Here is a 13,663-nt window from a genome sequence, read left to right as displayed (position 1 = left end):
AGGCTTCCTTTCTTGAGGAAAGCAAACATGATGTCAGCATCGCTCTTGAGCTTCTAAGATCGTCATCTAAATATGTAGTCAGCAGCAACACCTCCACTTAACAGTGGTAGGAATAAACCGAAAAATGAAGTGTGCCTGCAACATAGCAGTATAACAATGTTCATTCAATAATTTTGACAAACACCTTGAGGGCACATTATATGTATATGGTACTAACCATTTCACATGCATTATAAACCACCACAATATCTATAGTTTATAGTCTCTAGATGCTTTTGTTGTAAAATTATTAATTTAAAAAAATAAACAAAATGAGTTAAATTATTAATTCACAATTTATAAAAATTATCTCAAGAAATAGATACAAACAAAACCACCCAGCAATTAAGCTTATAATCAAAACCGACCATGTCACAACAAATTCGAAGATCTAACCCAGCTGATACATGTTGAAAATCTCTTCACTTCCGGACGTCGTGAAGTTAGATCCACGATCAAACCCACATAACCAATTACAAAACTTTCACAAATTTCTTTACAAGCTGATTGATTAAGTTTTTAGATAACAAAATTTCAAGAACTTGTTGATAGAATTTGTTTTGGATTTTTGAATTTAAAAGATTTTTCTTGCATGGTTTCAGTTGCCGTATTCTTCAACCTGTAAAGTTTAATTTTCCAAATAAGTAGAGTCAAATGGTATTGTATGAAAGAGGGACGATCAAACCGTATATCTGGGATTATTTACCAACCGTATGGGTACATATGATTTTTTATCTTCAATCTTGGGTTCTTTACATAATACGAGAACAAAACTATCCGTTGACTTTTGAAAATATTAACAAAACTATCCTTTGAATTTTTTCATTTATAAAAATATAAATTGACTTAAAAATATTTAGAAAAATACCAAAAATAAAAATTATTTATAAAAAATACGGTGTGTATAATGTCGGTATAATGTCAGTATATTAAAACTATGAACCAGAGAATTTGAAAACAGTATTTGGTTTAATGTTGGTATAGTTCAGTATACTTTCGATAATATCGATAATAATATTGGATTACACTTTGGCTTATGTTGGGTCGGGTTAGACTTGGGTCGCCTGACATGTTGTGTTGAGCTATAATGCGGTTAAAGCTAACACACTACTTTGGAAAATTCGATTGGTTTAGATGATTATTTAAGTTATGTAAGAACTTCAAATTTTGTTTCAAAAGTAAGAACTCATCTAAGCTTAACTTGTTTTTATTTAGTGGATATGGATTGTATGGATTCTTTGGCTTGTACATTGGTTGTGTTTCAAAATGCCAGTCCTTTGTGGTGTCTAGTATTCTTAGAGTTAGGGTTGTATGGATTTTAACTTGTGCCTTATTTTTAGATTTATCGTTAGCTCGTGATTCAGAATATGCGCATGGTTAGTTGCTTACCAGGATTTATCACCTGATTTCGCAAGCAGTGAGTTTGTAGTGCTACTTACCGCTTTATTAAGTAATGCATATCATTTTAATATCATAAATTTTTTCGAACTATTTTAATAATTATGGAACTGGATTGGAACGAGCTACTCGATAGGCTTGTATCGAGACTGTGTACACCGGTAAGTATTTTGGGATTGGCTGACTAAATGTCTGGCTTACTTTGGGATTGATGAGGATTTGTTCTCATTTACTTTGGGATTATACTTTGGGTTTCATTTCAATACTGTTATTCCATAATCGTGTATATATAGAAGAATTTCAGGTTTCAAAGGCTTTTAACTTAATAAATGTAGATAGTATTATGAACTTATCTCAGTATATTTGACCCCGTTGTTTTCCCAATTGTCACGACCCGAATTCCACCCTAATCCAAGTCACGACCGGCGCTAGGGAATGAGAATGGTTGTTCCGAAACCCGTAGCAAGCCTAGAACCTCTAAAATATTTTTGCAAATATTATTAAAAGATCGCACCTCGCATACGATCCGTTTTCAGAAAATACCGTTAAAACTTTTCTCTTTTAACCAAACACATTTCTGAAAACACACATATAGGCGAAATCTGGTTTTAGAAGTACTGGTTGGATAACCTCGTTATCTCAACCCTCGCTTCCTTCTGAAAACCTGGCGTGGTGATTACTGGAAACCAGGGACTTATCTTTCGCTTGCCTTAACACATAGGCATCCATGTTCCAGACCACACGCCACATTAATATGTTTAATAAAATAATGCGGACACCTTTGCGTCTCGCAACGGTGGTATTAAACATATTAAAATACACAGCGGACCGGTTACACATAGCTGGCGAATATAAAACATACTGTTTTTGACCCTCACAAAAACACACGAGGCCGACTCGGTAACTAGATACAATATGCCACTAAGCAGCCACCCAATAGGTATACACCTGCACAAGATCCTATCAGAGTGTCTAAACAGAGGACTAGTGGCATGACAGCTGGCACATCACACTTATACTATTGCAGCATACTAAGAGTACAAAATCCTATGTACATTACCAAAGAAGAGCTTTCCTGAAGTAGGGATGTGGAAGCTCGACTGACCTCAAAGTTCGTTTCCTGAAAATGGGATAACAACAACGGGGTCAGAAATATAAATATTTCTGAGTGAGTAAACAGTTTACAGATAAATACCAAAATCGCATTGTATATATAAAACAGTTATATATAAAATATGACCAATTACGTCGATCCATATGAAACCCTAGTTCACAAATGTCCTAACAGACACACTCATCTTACGAGCTTATGGACAACAGAATAAAGACCGTGAACTGAATCACTGCCGTCCAATTCTGTATCTCTGGTACCTGGACCGTAATCAGAAACTGCCTTCGCGGCTTATCCCGGGACCGTAACTGTATTACTGCCGTCTCAGGGTTTACCCGTGAAGTCAGGGCATCTACTTTCCCAATGACTTACACGACATGCATACCTCTATACCTCGACAGAAGTACATCTAAAAATCGGTGTTGGTGATCACGCAACCCTATTGCTGCCCAATAGGTAGCTCGTTCCAATGGACCTTTCTTGGCTACGTTATACTACTGCGATTTATGGATTTAAAACAGTTGAATAATGATATTCAAAAGTAAACACGTAAACTCACAGTACTGCTAAGTAACTACTTAGCCCTGCCGTATGTGTGACAGACTCACTGGAGTCCTTGTCTGACTGCTGGACAGCTAGTCGGATCAAACATACAAAACACACAAGACAACACATCAATACCCATTTCTGGTATAAATATCTATGTTCTGAAACCTATGTTTAATCAAATCATGCAATTCACATAACACATAGCACGTATGGTCTCTTTCTCTTTAAAAACTATTTAAACCGTTTTCACCTCGAGAAAACGTTTAGACTTCACTCTAGAAGTCCTTTTAGGTATAACAATGCCTAATTAAAATCATTTAATAGTATAGATTTGATTGCCAAAGCCATTCACAGTCGACTACTAATTATTTAGCAACATCGTTTGCTAAATCTTTTAAACCGGTTAAACGTCGACTTTAACTCTTTTAAAGTCCTTTTTAAACGTTTAACTTTACTTTTAAAATCATATTTTAAAAGTCTTTAGTTTAGGTTTAAAAATATTTATTTAAAATATTTTAGTTTCGGTCAGACAACACATCGAGTTACTAGGCGAAAACATTTCAGAATCGCCCCTCGAAAGTCCGCCGAAAAAGTCCGGAAAAGTCCCTACGCACACGTCCCGCTAAGTCACTGTGCGTCCGCACGTGACTGGCTGTGCGTTCGCACAGCCAGCTGTGCTATGCGTTCGCACAGCAGGCCAGTCCCGGGGAAAATCGAACCCCGGGCCATTCCGACGTGCTATTGAATTTCAAAATACTGCAAAACACTATTTTAACGTCCTAGTTCACATATACACAATCCAATCACAATTTGAACATATATTTTAATCGTTCGATACGGTAACCGTTTATAAACGAATATATATTCGAAATATATCGAAATATATTGAAATAAACATTTAATACGGGTTTAGTACCTCAATTACTTGAGTAATCGTCGAAGAAACGGAGTTAGAATCGAAAAACGGACGGAACCGCTCGAAACCCTAATGCCTCGCACCTCTGAGAGCACAAGCAGCTCTATCAAAATTTCAAATGAATAAAATTGGTTGCTGTGCCCATTTTCTATTCATGTTATAACATATATATATAGGTTTGGTTAAAGTGCCGTTTAGTACTAGCTCAATCATGCACTTTAAACCAACTTCTAAACTAGTCGTCCGTAGTCCAAACGGAAACAACTTTCAAATTTCGTGAAAATTTACCCAAAAATCTAATAAAATATAACAAGAATAAATATATAATTTTTATTCTTATCCGACTTATATTTTATTCTTAATAAATCTCTGAAGATTTATTAGGTCCAAATCAGTCCCACTTGATTAAACTTTTTACGTCCAAATTTCATGAAACTTTGACGATAGCTTCGTCAAATTATTTCGCGAATAATGACACCAAAATTATTCGCTCGGGACTTATAAATTATTTTATTTTAATTTGGACTAACAAATTATACTTAATTAGTTAATAATTGAAAACTAATTGAAGTAAAAATTTAGGGATTAAAATTGCCCTTTTTCAAACTTGCCCTACACTTCTCACCGCTCATCCTTCCTCTTATCATCTCTTTTTTTTCTTTTTAATATATATATATATATATATATATATATATATATATATATATATATATATATATATATATATATATATATCTTAATTTATATTCGTTAATTACACGTCAAAACTTCCGAGTTTCAACATTTTAATTTCGGGGTTTATTCCGAAATATTAAACTCTCCACTTAGAGTGGTATATTGATATATTAATTATCATTATATGTTTATCTTACGACTCCAGTCGTATTTCTTATTCGATTAGTCCCGTTCATATTCTTTTATTAAAATTTAAATCCCTGATTTAAATTTTAAACTTCTATTATTACAATATATTTTTAGGAATACTTATAAATTAAATTTACGCTTAAATTTAATTTACGTATTCCCGGCTAATAAAAGCTTACATGTAGCTTATAAAATACGGGGTATTACATTCTCTCCCCCTTATATAAATTCGTCCTCGAATTTACATACACTTTTTCTTTTATTTATACAGACAACCATACTTTTTCTATTTCCTTGTTCTATGCTTTCTACAACATAAACATTATTGCTGTTGTCTGTGACACAATTGCACAGTTGTGTACTATCTTCTTGTATTTTAACTCTTCATCTCGTATTTACTTGTCCTAATAGACCGTATACTTTCCGTTATTAGTATACAGATGCTTATATCAGCATATTGCAGTTCTCTTCTGACTGCATCTTATATCTCTCAATTTCTTTTTATCTTATCTCACTGTACTTTCACTTATAGGTTCTCAACCTATAACCTTGATTTCTGTTATCAGAAATCTTGGTACTCTATCACCTCGTGTTATTCCTTTATGTTACCTCTCTTTGAGCCTACTTCGGTTACCCGGATCGCTTATATCGAAGCGTCCGTTTACCAAATAGATTTAATATTCGTATACTCGGAAATGCGTTCTACAACTTCCGTTTAGACTTCGAGTTGAGATTCTTTCTCGAAGGTATCGGAAATCGACCTCAAAGTTACCTCTTTGAGCTAATTTTGAAAGACTGCAAAACTGATGCCATGGCTGTTATTAAAGCCAATGAACCAAGCATTTAAACCAGTCTTTTTCCAAATATTATTTCATATTCTTATATTTTGACATCAAATCTACAACTTTCATGAAGAGTCGAACTCAATCCGACCTCTTTTCGGTTTCCAAAATCGCCCTTTAAGTTGGCTACTAGCCATATTTGTATTCTTTATACATCTTATTATTTTTTCTTTTCGTTGTACTTCTTTATAGACAGTACAAAATTTGAACTCACCTCTGTGATATCAACTTATTACTAAGTTTTATGATATCACCTTTGAATTCACTTTTCTTTTACTCTTTGAACTTTCTAGTTCAATGTTAATTATTGGTTGTACATTTTATAATACCTTTTATAATTAAGATTTTTAATCTTATTATAAATTTGTTTCACATCTTTACTCGTTTTAGGGTAATATTGGTTAAGTATTTTCAATCTCTAACCTTACCCTCTTCATCTGTTGGAACTCCTGTTCCATAAACAGACTACTCTTCCTTAACATCCTTTACACTTTCTTATGATTCTATATCTTGTGTAGAATGTCTTTTATCTTCTCATGATTCTATATCTTGTATAGAATGTCTACTAATTCCTTATCAATCTATAGTAACTTCTTGTTACAGATTGAATTACTGGTTTCCTCTCATTAATGATGTGGTTGTACAGGTGTAAGGGTAGGTTATAACCTAATTATCTCACCGTGAAACACCTTCTCACTTACTCCACAATCACACAAAACTATACTCGTTACTAGTTTTCGGTATTTCCAAGGTTAACTAGACTTCTTAACCTCTTTTCTATACACATACTCTCCTTGTTCACAGCTAACAATTATCATAACTGTACTATAGCTGTTACTATCGTGTTTAATTAACTGACTATCAACTCTAGCTCCGGTTTCAAAACATTTCACTTTGGAAACAAAAATGTTCATTAAACATTTTCCACTTTTAGTCGGCCATACTTAACGTATTTCTAGCCCGTCATTGAAAATACATGTACATCACATGTATATTCCGTCACCAGCCAGCCTAGACCTCACAGTCATAAGGCTCGGTTCTCGGAATTTTCATCTTTTGAAATTACTGTCTCATCACAGTTTTCAAATTCATTTATATACATATATGGAGCTTATGTTGATAATTTCAAGTTAATTAAAGTTTACACTTCTCATCATTGTCACTTGCACTTTTGGCTTACCGCCAAAATTTCGTGCAAGTCCCACGACAATATCTTCATCATCGAGCATTGTTTACCTCTCCGTTCGACGATCGCAACGGTTAAAACTTAGATAACCGTCATGGGGTTGTCATATCCCAATATCAAACCGATCTAATGGTTCAATCATAAGTTATTAGGGTTTTACTATACGCTGTTAGTTTCCCGACAATATCTGAAATTCATTTGTCCAATTCACTATCTTCATCTCATTTATACCTTGATAATATCTTTATTTTATCTTGGTTCAAGGTTTGATATACTTTTTAAGTATATTATTTATTCGTTTTATGGTTTAATAATCATTTTCATTAATGAATATCTGTTAACACGACTTAACAACTCCGTTAGCGTTAACATATTCATTGATCGTTTTTATTCATTTCAGAACTAGTAGCGTACCTACTCGGTTCTGAGAATACTCACACTTTCTTTTACCATCTTTCTTGTAGATGTTTCGTTGTTGTTTATTATTTAACTGCTGAGGTTACTCCTCTCAGACTTATGAATTTTGATTTTATCTAACCACTCGTATGGATTTAAGAGATATGTCCATTACTGACATCTGTTCTGTCTGTAAGACTGATCTCCAATCCGTTTAATTAAACACGTGCGTATGACTTTGTTCACATATAGTTACTTGAAGTCAAACTAACCGAATTGTGTTTAAGTATATCCTACTCTCTTATCTTAATCGTGACAACCTTCTATTGTCTACCCTCGAACTTTTATTTACCATAAAAGTTCATCACTAGACTTATAACAATCTATTCCTGAGTAAGAATATAGATTCTCACTTCCTCTAATCTTCCCATGCTTTCGTTAATCTCTAATGTCTCGGTATGAAACATTAGAATTAGGTCTTTATTATTTATTTTTATAATAAAAACTGTTATTCTTTAACCCCTTTTTCCCATCTACCTTGTCACTATCACAGAGTTTTCGTTTAAACAAATACAGTTTTGTCTCGCGTACACTGACGCTCAACAATTTCAAATCAATTTGGTAGACAAATATAATTTATCTCGTCTGAGACAATTATTATTCGTCCTGCATGCGCAGGCCTTTTAAATCCCTCTTTTCAAACAAATTGTGAATTCTCAAATTCACGGTTCAAAACCTTTTTCGTACAATTGTGCTTCAGGGTGATGACATCTCTCATCCCCAAAGAGTTGCTATCTCAATTCACTTTCCTTTGATATACTGATATATCAAGATATATGATGCATGCCCTAATCCAAAATCATTTTATGTATATATATGATATATATAAAATTCAAGTATGCTTCTTCTATAGTGATTTTCGCAACATGCACCTTTAATGCATCTGAGCACAATTATACGTTCAATTGTAAAACAAAACTTTAACAAGTTTCTTTTCAAACTACTTCTCTGTGCCATTTCAAGGTTTTCCTAATCCTGACATTAGGATTTATAGTTCTTTATTTAATATTTATCTTTTATGTTATTATTCATCATCAGGCTGTTTATTAACAGTTATTGTTCATTAGTATGTGTGTTCTTGTTTAAGGATATTCTCTATCTGTACTTTATGTTTTCTAGTTTTAGTATCTCATACTAAAACACATAAATGTACTTACTTAAACGTAAGACACATATCTAACTGATACCTGAGGATGATTGTTGAGGCGGTAATGCCTCTCGAATCATCGGACCTTTTTCCTCGTCCGTATCGGCGTATAAGCGTTCCTTTACCTTCCTCGTGAACATTCTCACATAGCGTCTCACTCTATTCAAACTTTGTTCCTCTTTCTCCTCATTAGCATACACATTCTCCCCCCTTTGACATGGGGAATGACTCATCCTTTGTTGAACTATCCTTAGATAGTTTATCTTTTCTAAATCCTCCCCCAGCCTAAACCTTATATAGGCTGATATAACAGTATATTCAAACACTGAATCATAACTGTCATCAATAAAATCTATGTCTCCTATTGATCTATCAAGATCCTCTAATTCGATAACATCATCGTCTGTATTAATCTCATCAACTGAAGCAAAATCTTCAGCCTCTAATGGATTATCAGGCACGACATGCGGCTGAGCTCGACTAGGCCCAGACATGCTGAAACACATGTGGCCATAACGCAAGTAGCCGATATAACAGTTATAGAAAAATACATTTTCATATAACAAATAACACCTTATAAAAACATATAAAATAAAACACATAGCAATCACACATATAGTTCAGAGAAAATCTAACTATTTTCTCGAACAAACGATTCTTCTGGAATCTTCGCCTCGTTCTGTATTCGAACATAATCAACTTCCTTGAATACTGGTCAATTGATCTGACCATTGCGTACTACTCTAATAGAGCGTCTCGAACACAGGAACATCTCACATGTTCCCTTGTTAGTATCGTGTTTCAAACACAAGAACATCTCATATGTTCCTCATCAAACATCACATATACACTATACAAGTATACAGATTGCTACTTATAGCTGAATGATTTCAACAACTGAAAACTGATCAAGACATGACTCGAATCCTATATTGCTGCAATAGTCTACTAGGAATCCCCATAATTTCTAACACAACTTACTTAACAGTATCAGCAACAATACTTCGGATGGTCGAGTACTCAAAATGTTGCTCTGATACCACGTTTGTCACGACCCGAATTCCACCCTAATCCAAGTCACGACCGACGCTAGGGAATGGGAATGGTTGTTCCGAAACCCGTAGCAAGCCTAGAACCTCTAGAAATTTTTCGCAAATATTATTAAAAGATCGCACCTCGCGTACGATCCGTTTTCAGAAAATACCGTTAAAACTTTTCTCTTTTAACCAAACACATTTCTGAAAACACACATATAGGCGAAATCTGGTTTTAGAAGTACTGGTTGGATAACCTCGTTATCTCAACCCTCGCTTCCTTCTGAAAACCTGGTGTGGTGATTACTGGAAACCAGGGACTTATCTTTCGCTTGCCTTAACACATAGGCATCCATGTTCCAGACCACACGCCACATTAATATGTTTAATAAAATAATGCGGACACCTTTGCGTCTCGCAACGGTGGTATTGAACATATTAAAATACACTGCGGACCGGTTACACATAGCCGGTGAATATAAAACATACTGTTTTTGACCCTCACAAAAACACACGAGGCCGACTCGGTAACTAGATACAATATGCCACTAAGCAGCCACCCAATAGGTATACACCTGCACAAGATCCTATCAGAGTGTCTAAACAGAGGACTAGTGGCACGGCAGCTGGCACATCACACTTATACTATTGCAGCATACTAAGAGTACAAAATCCTATGTACATTACCAAAGAAGAGCTTTCCTGAAGTAGGGATGTGGAAGCTCGACTGACCTCAAAGTTCGTTTCCTGAAAATGGGATAACAACGGGGTCAGAAATATAAATATTTCTGAGTGAGTAAACAGTTTACAGATAAATACCAAAATCGCATTATATATATAAAACAGTTATATATAAAATATGACCAATTACGTCGATCCATATGAAACCCTAGTTCACAAATGTCCTAACAGACACACTCATCTTACGAGCTTATGGACAACAGAATAAAGACCGTGAACTGAATCACTGCCGTCCAATTCTGTATCTCTGGTACCTGGACCGTAATCAGAAACTGCCTTCGCGGCTTATTCCGGGACCGTAACTGTATTACTGCCGTCTCAGGGTTTACCCGTGAAGTCAGGGCATCTACTTTCCCAATGACTTACACGACATGCATACCTCTATACCTCGACAAAAGTACATCTAAAAATCGGTGTTGGTGATCATGCAACCCTATTGCTGCCCAATAGGTAGCTCGTTCCAATGGACCTTTCTTGGCTACGTTATACTACTGAGATTTATGGATTTAAAACAGTTGAATAATGATATTCAAAAGTAAGCACGTAAACTCACAGTACTGCTAAGTAACTACTTAGCCCTGCCGTATGTGTGACAGACTCACTGGAGTCCTTGTCTGACTGCTGGACAGCTAGTCGGATCAAACATACAAAACACACAAGACAACACATCAATACCCATTTCTGGTATAAATATCTATGTCCTGAAACCTATGTTTAATCAAATCATGCAATTCACATAACACATAACACGTATGGTCTCTTTCTCTTTAAAAACTATTTAAACCGTTTTCACCTCGAGAAAACGTTTAGACTTCACTCTAGAAGTCCTTTTAGGTATAACAATGCCTAATTAAAATCATTTAATAGTATAGATTTGATTGCCAAAGCCATTCACAGTCGACTACTAATTATTTAGCAACATCGTTTGCTAAATCTTTTAAACCGGTTAAACGTCGACTTTAACTCTTTTAAAGTCCTTTTTAAACGTTTAACTTTACTTTTAAAATCATATTTTAAAAGTCTTTAGTTTAGGTTTAAAAATATTTATTTAAAATATTTTAGTTTCGGTCAGACAACACATCGAGTTACTAGGCGAAAACATTTCAGAATCGCCCCTCGAAAGTCCGCCGAAAAAGTCCGGAAAAGTCCCTACGCACACGTCCCGCTAAGTCACTGTGCGTCCGCACGTGACTGGCTGTGCGTTCGCACAGCCAGCTGTGCATTCGCACAGCCACTGCTGTGCGGGCGCACAGCAGGCCAGTCCCGGGGAAAATCGATTCCCGGGCCATTCCGACGTGCTATTGAATTTCAAAATGCTGCAAAAACATTATTTTAACGTCCTAGTTCACATATACACAATCCAATCACAATTTGAACGTATATTTTAATCGTTCGATATGGTAACTGTTTATAAACGAATATATATTCCAAATATATTGAAATAAACGTTTAATACGGGTTTAGTACCTCAATTATTTGAGTAATCGTCGAAGAAACGGAGTTAGAATCGAAAAACGGACGGAACCGCTCGAAACCCTAATGCCTCGCACCTCTGAGAGCACAAGCAGCTCTATCAAAATTTCAAATGAATAAAAATGGTTGCTGAGCCCGTTTTCTATTCATGTTATAACATATATATAGGTTTGATTAAAGTGCCGTTTAGTACTAGCTCAATCATGCACTTTAAACCAACTTCTAAACTAGTCGTCCGTAGTCCAAACGGAAACGACTTTCAAATTTTGTGAAAATTTACCCAAAAATCTAATAAAATATAACAAGAATAAATATATAATTTTTATTCTTATCCGACTTATATTTTATTCTTAATAAATCTCTCAAGATTTATTAGGTCCAAATCAGTCCCACTTGATTAAACTTTTTACGTCCAAATTTCATGAAACTTTGACGATAGCTTCGTCAAATTATTTCGCGAATAATGACACCAAAATTATTCGCTCGGGACTTATAAATTATTTTATTTTAATTTGGACTAACGAATTATACTTAATTAGTTAATAATTGAAAACTAATTGAAGTAAAAGTTTAGGGATAAAAATTGCCCTTTTTCAAACTTGCCCTCCACTTCTCACCGCTCATCCTTCCTCTTATCATCTCTTTTTTTTCTTTTTAATATATATATATATATATATTTATATATATATATATATATATATTTATATATATCTTAATTTATATTCGTTAATTACACGTCAAAACTTCCGAGTTTCAACATTTTAATTTCGGGGTTTATTCCGAAATATTAAACTCTCCACTTAGAGTGGTATATTGATATATTAATTATCAATATATGTTTATCTTACGACTCCAGTCGTATTGCTTATTCGATTAGTCCCGTTCATATTCTTTTATTAAAATTTAAATCCCTGATTTAAATTTTAAACTTCTATTATTACAATATATTTTTAGGAATACTTATAAATTAAATTTACGCTTAAATTTAATTTACGTATTCCCGGCTAATAAAAGCTTACAGGTAGCTTATAAAATACGGGGTATTACACCAATTTTCTAGGTCTATGATTTGAAAACGTTGGTTGATCTTTGATTTTCTTGATTTCCTTGAAGGTTCATCTGTTTTAAATAAAACTAGTCAACTGTTTTATACTTTTAAACCGCAGTAGAACTAGTTAGTCTTTTATGATTAGTTATACTTTGATTTGTCGGATTAGTCTAACTGTTTATTTATATTGATGGCAATTTATACCTTGAATTCTATTATATTTACATTACGTATGTTTTTGGAGTCTCGGGTTTGAGCCGAGCATTTTATTATATACTGTTAATAAGTTAGACTTAGGTTGGAGTCTCGTTTGCCCCTCGAGCAGTGGTTTTCTTGCAGGTTTATATGTGTGTTTGGTTGTCCGCGAGGCTAACTACGAATTTCGATACAACCATAACCATACCCACACCCTAGCGCCGTTCGTGATCTGTGAATTTGGGCCGTGACAACCACAAAGCAACCGTGAAGAACACGTACGTAGAAATCACTTAGATCTTGCAAAAGGAATGTAAAATCACGTTTTCATTGATTGAATCACACATGGACATGAGAGAAAGGTGAAATGATGTATTTTTAGTGTGTTAGGTTGTTTTTAGGGTTTAGAGTCGAATGGAGGCGGAATACCACGTGATAGGGGCTCTATTTATGGACCCCTACTAAAACAGACGGCGGAGGCTGGCGCGACGTGCCACCTGGGTTCCTCCTTCCCCTTGGCGCAAGGCACATAAAATAAGACCAAAGAAACACACAGAAGGTCACACGGTTCAACCACAATTTTGAGGATTCAAACCATAAGGAAAATAAGTCACCCGAGACTTTAGAACACAAAATCAAGCACAACGACATCCGAAAGTTCATC

This window comes from Mercurialis annua, linkage group LG5, assembly GCF_937616625.2.
Source record: "Mercurialis annua linkage group LG5, ddMerAnnu1.2, whole genome shotgun sequence".
NCBI lineage: Eukaryota > Viridiplantae > Streptophyta > Magnoliopsida > Malpighiales > Euphorbiaceae > Mercurialis > Mercurialis annua.
The sequence above is the reverse complement of the archived record's forward strand: the minus strand, read 5'-3'. Positions refer to the sequence as shown.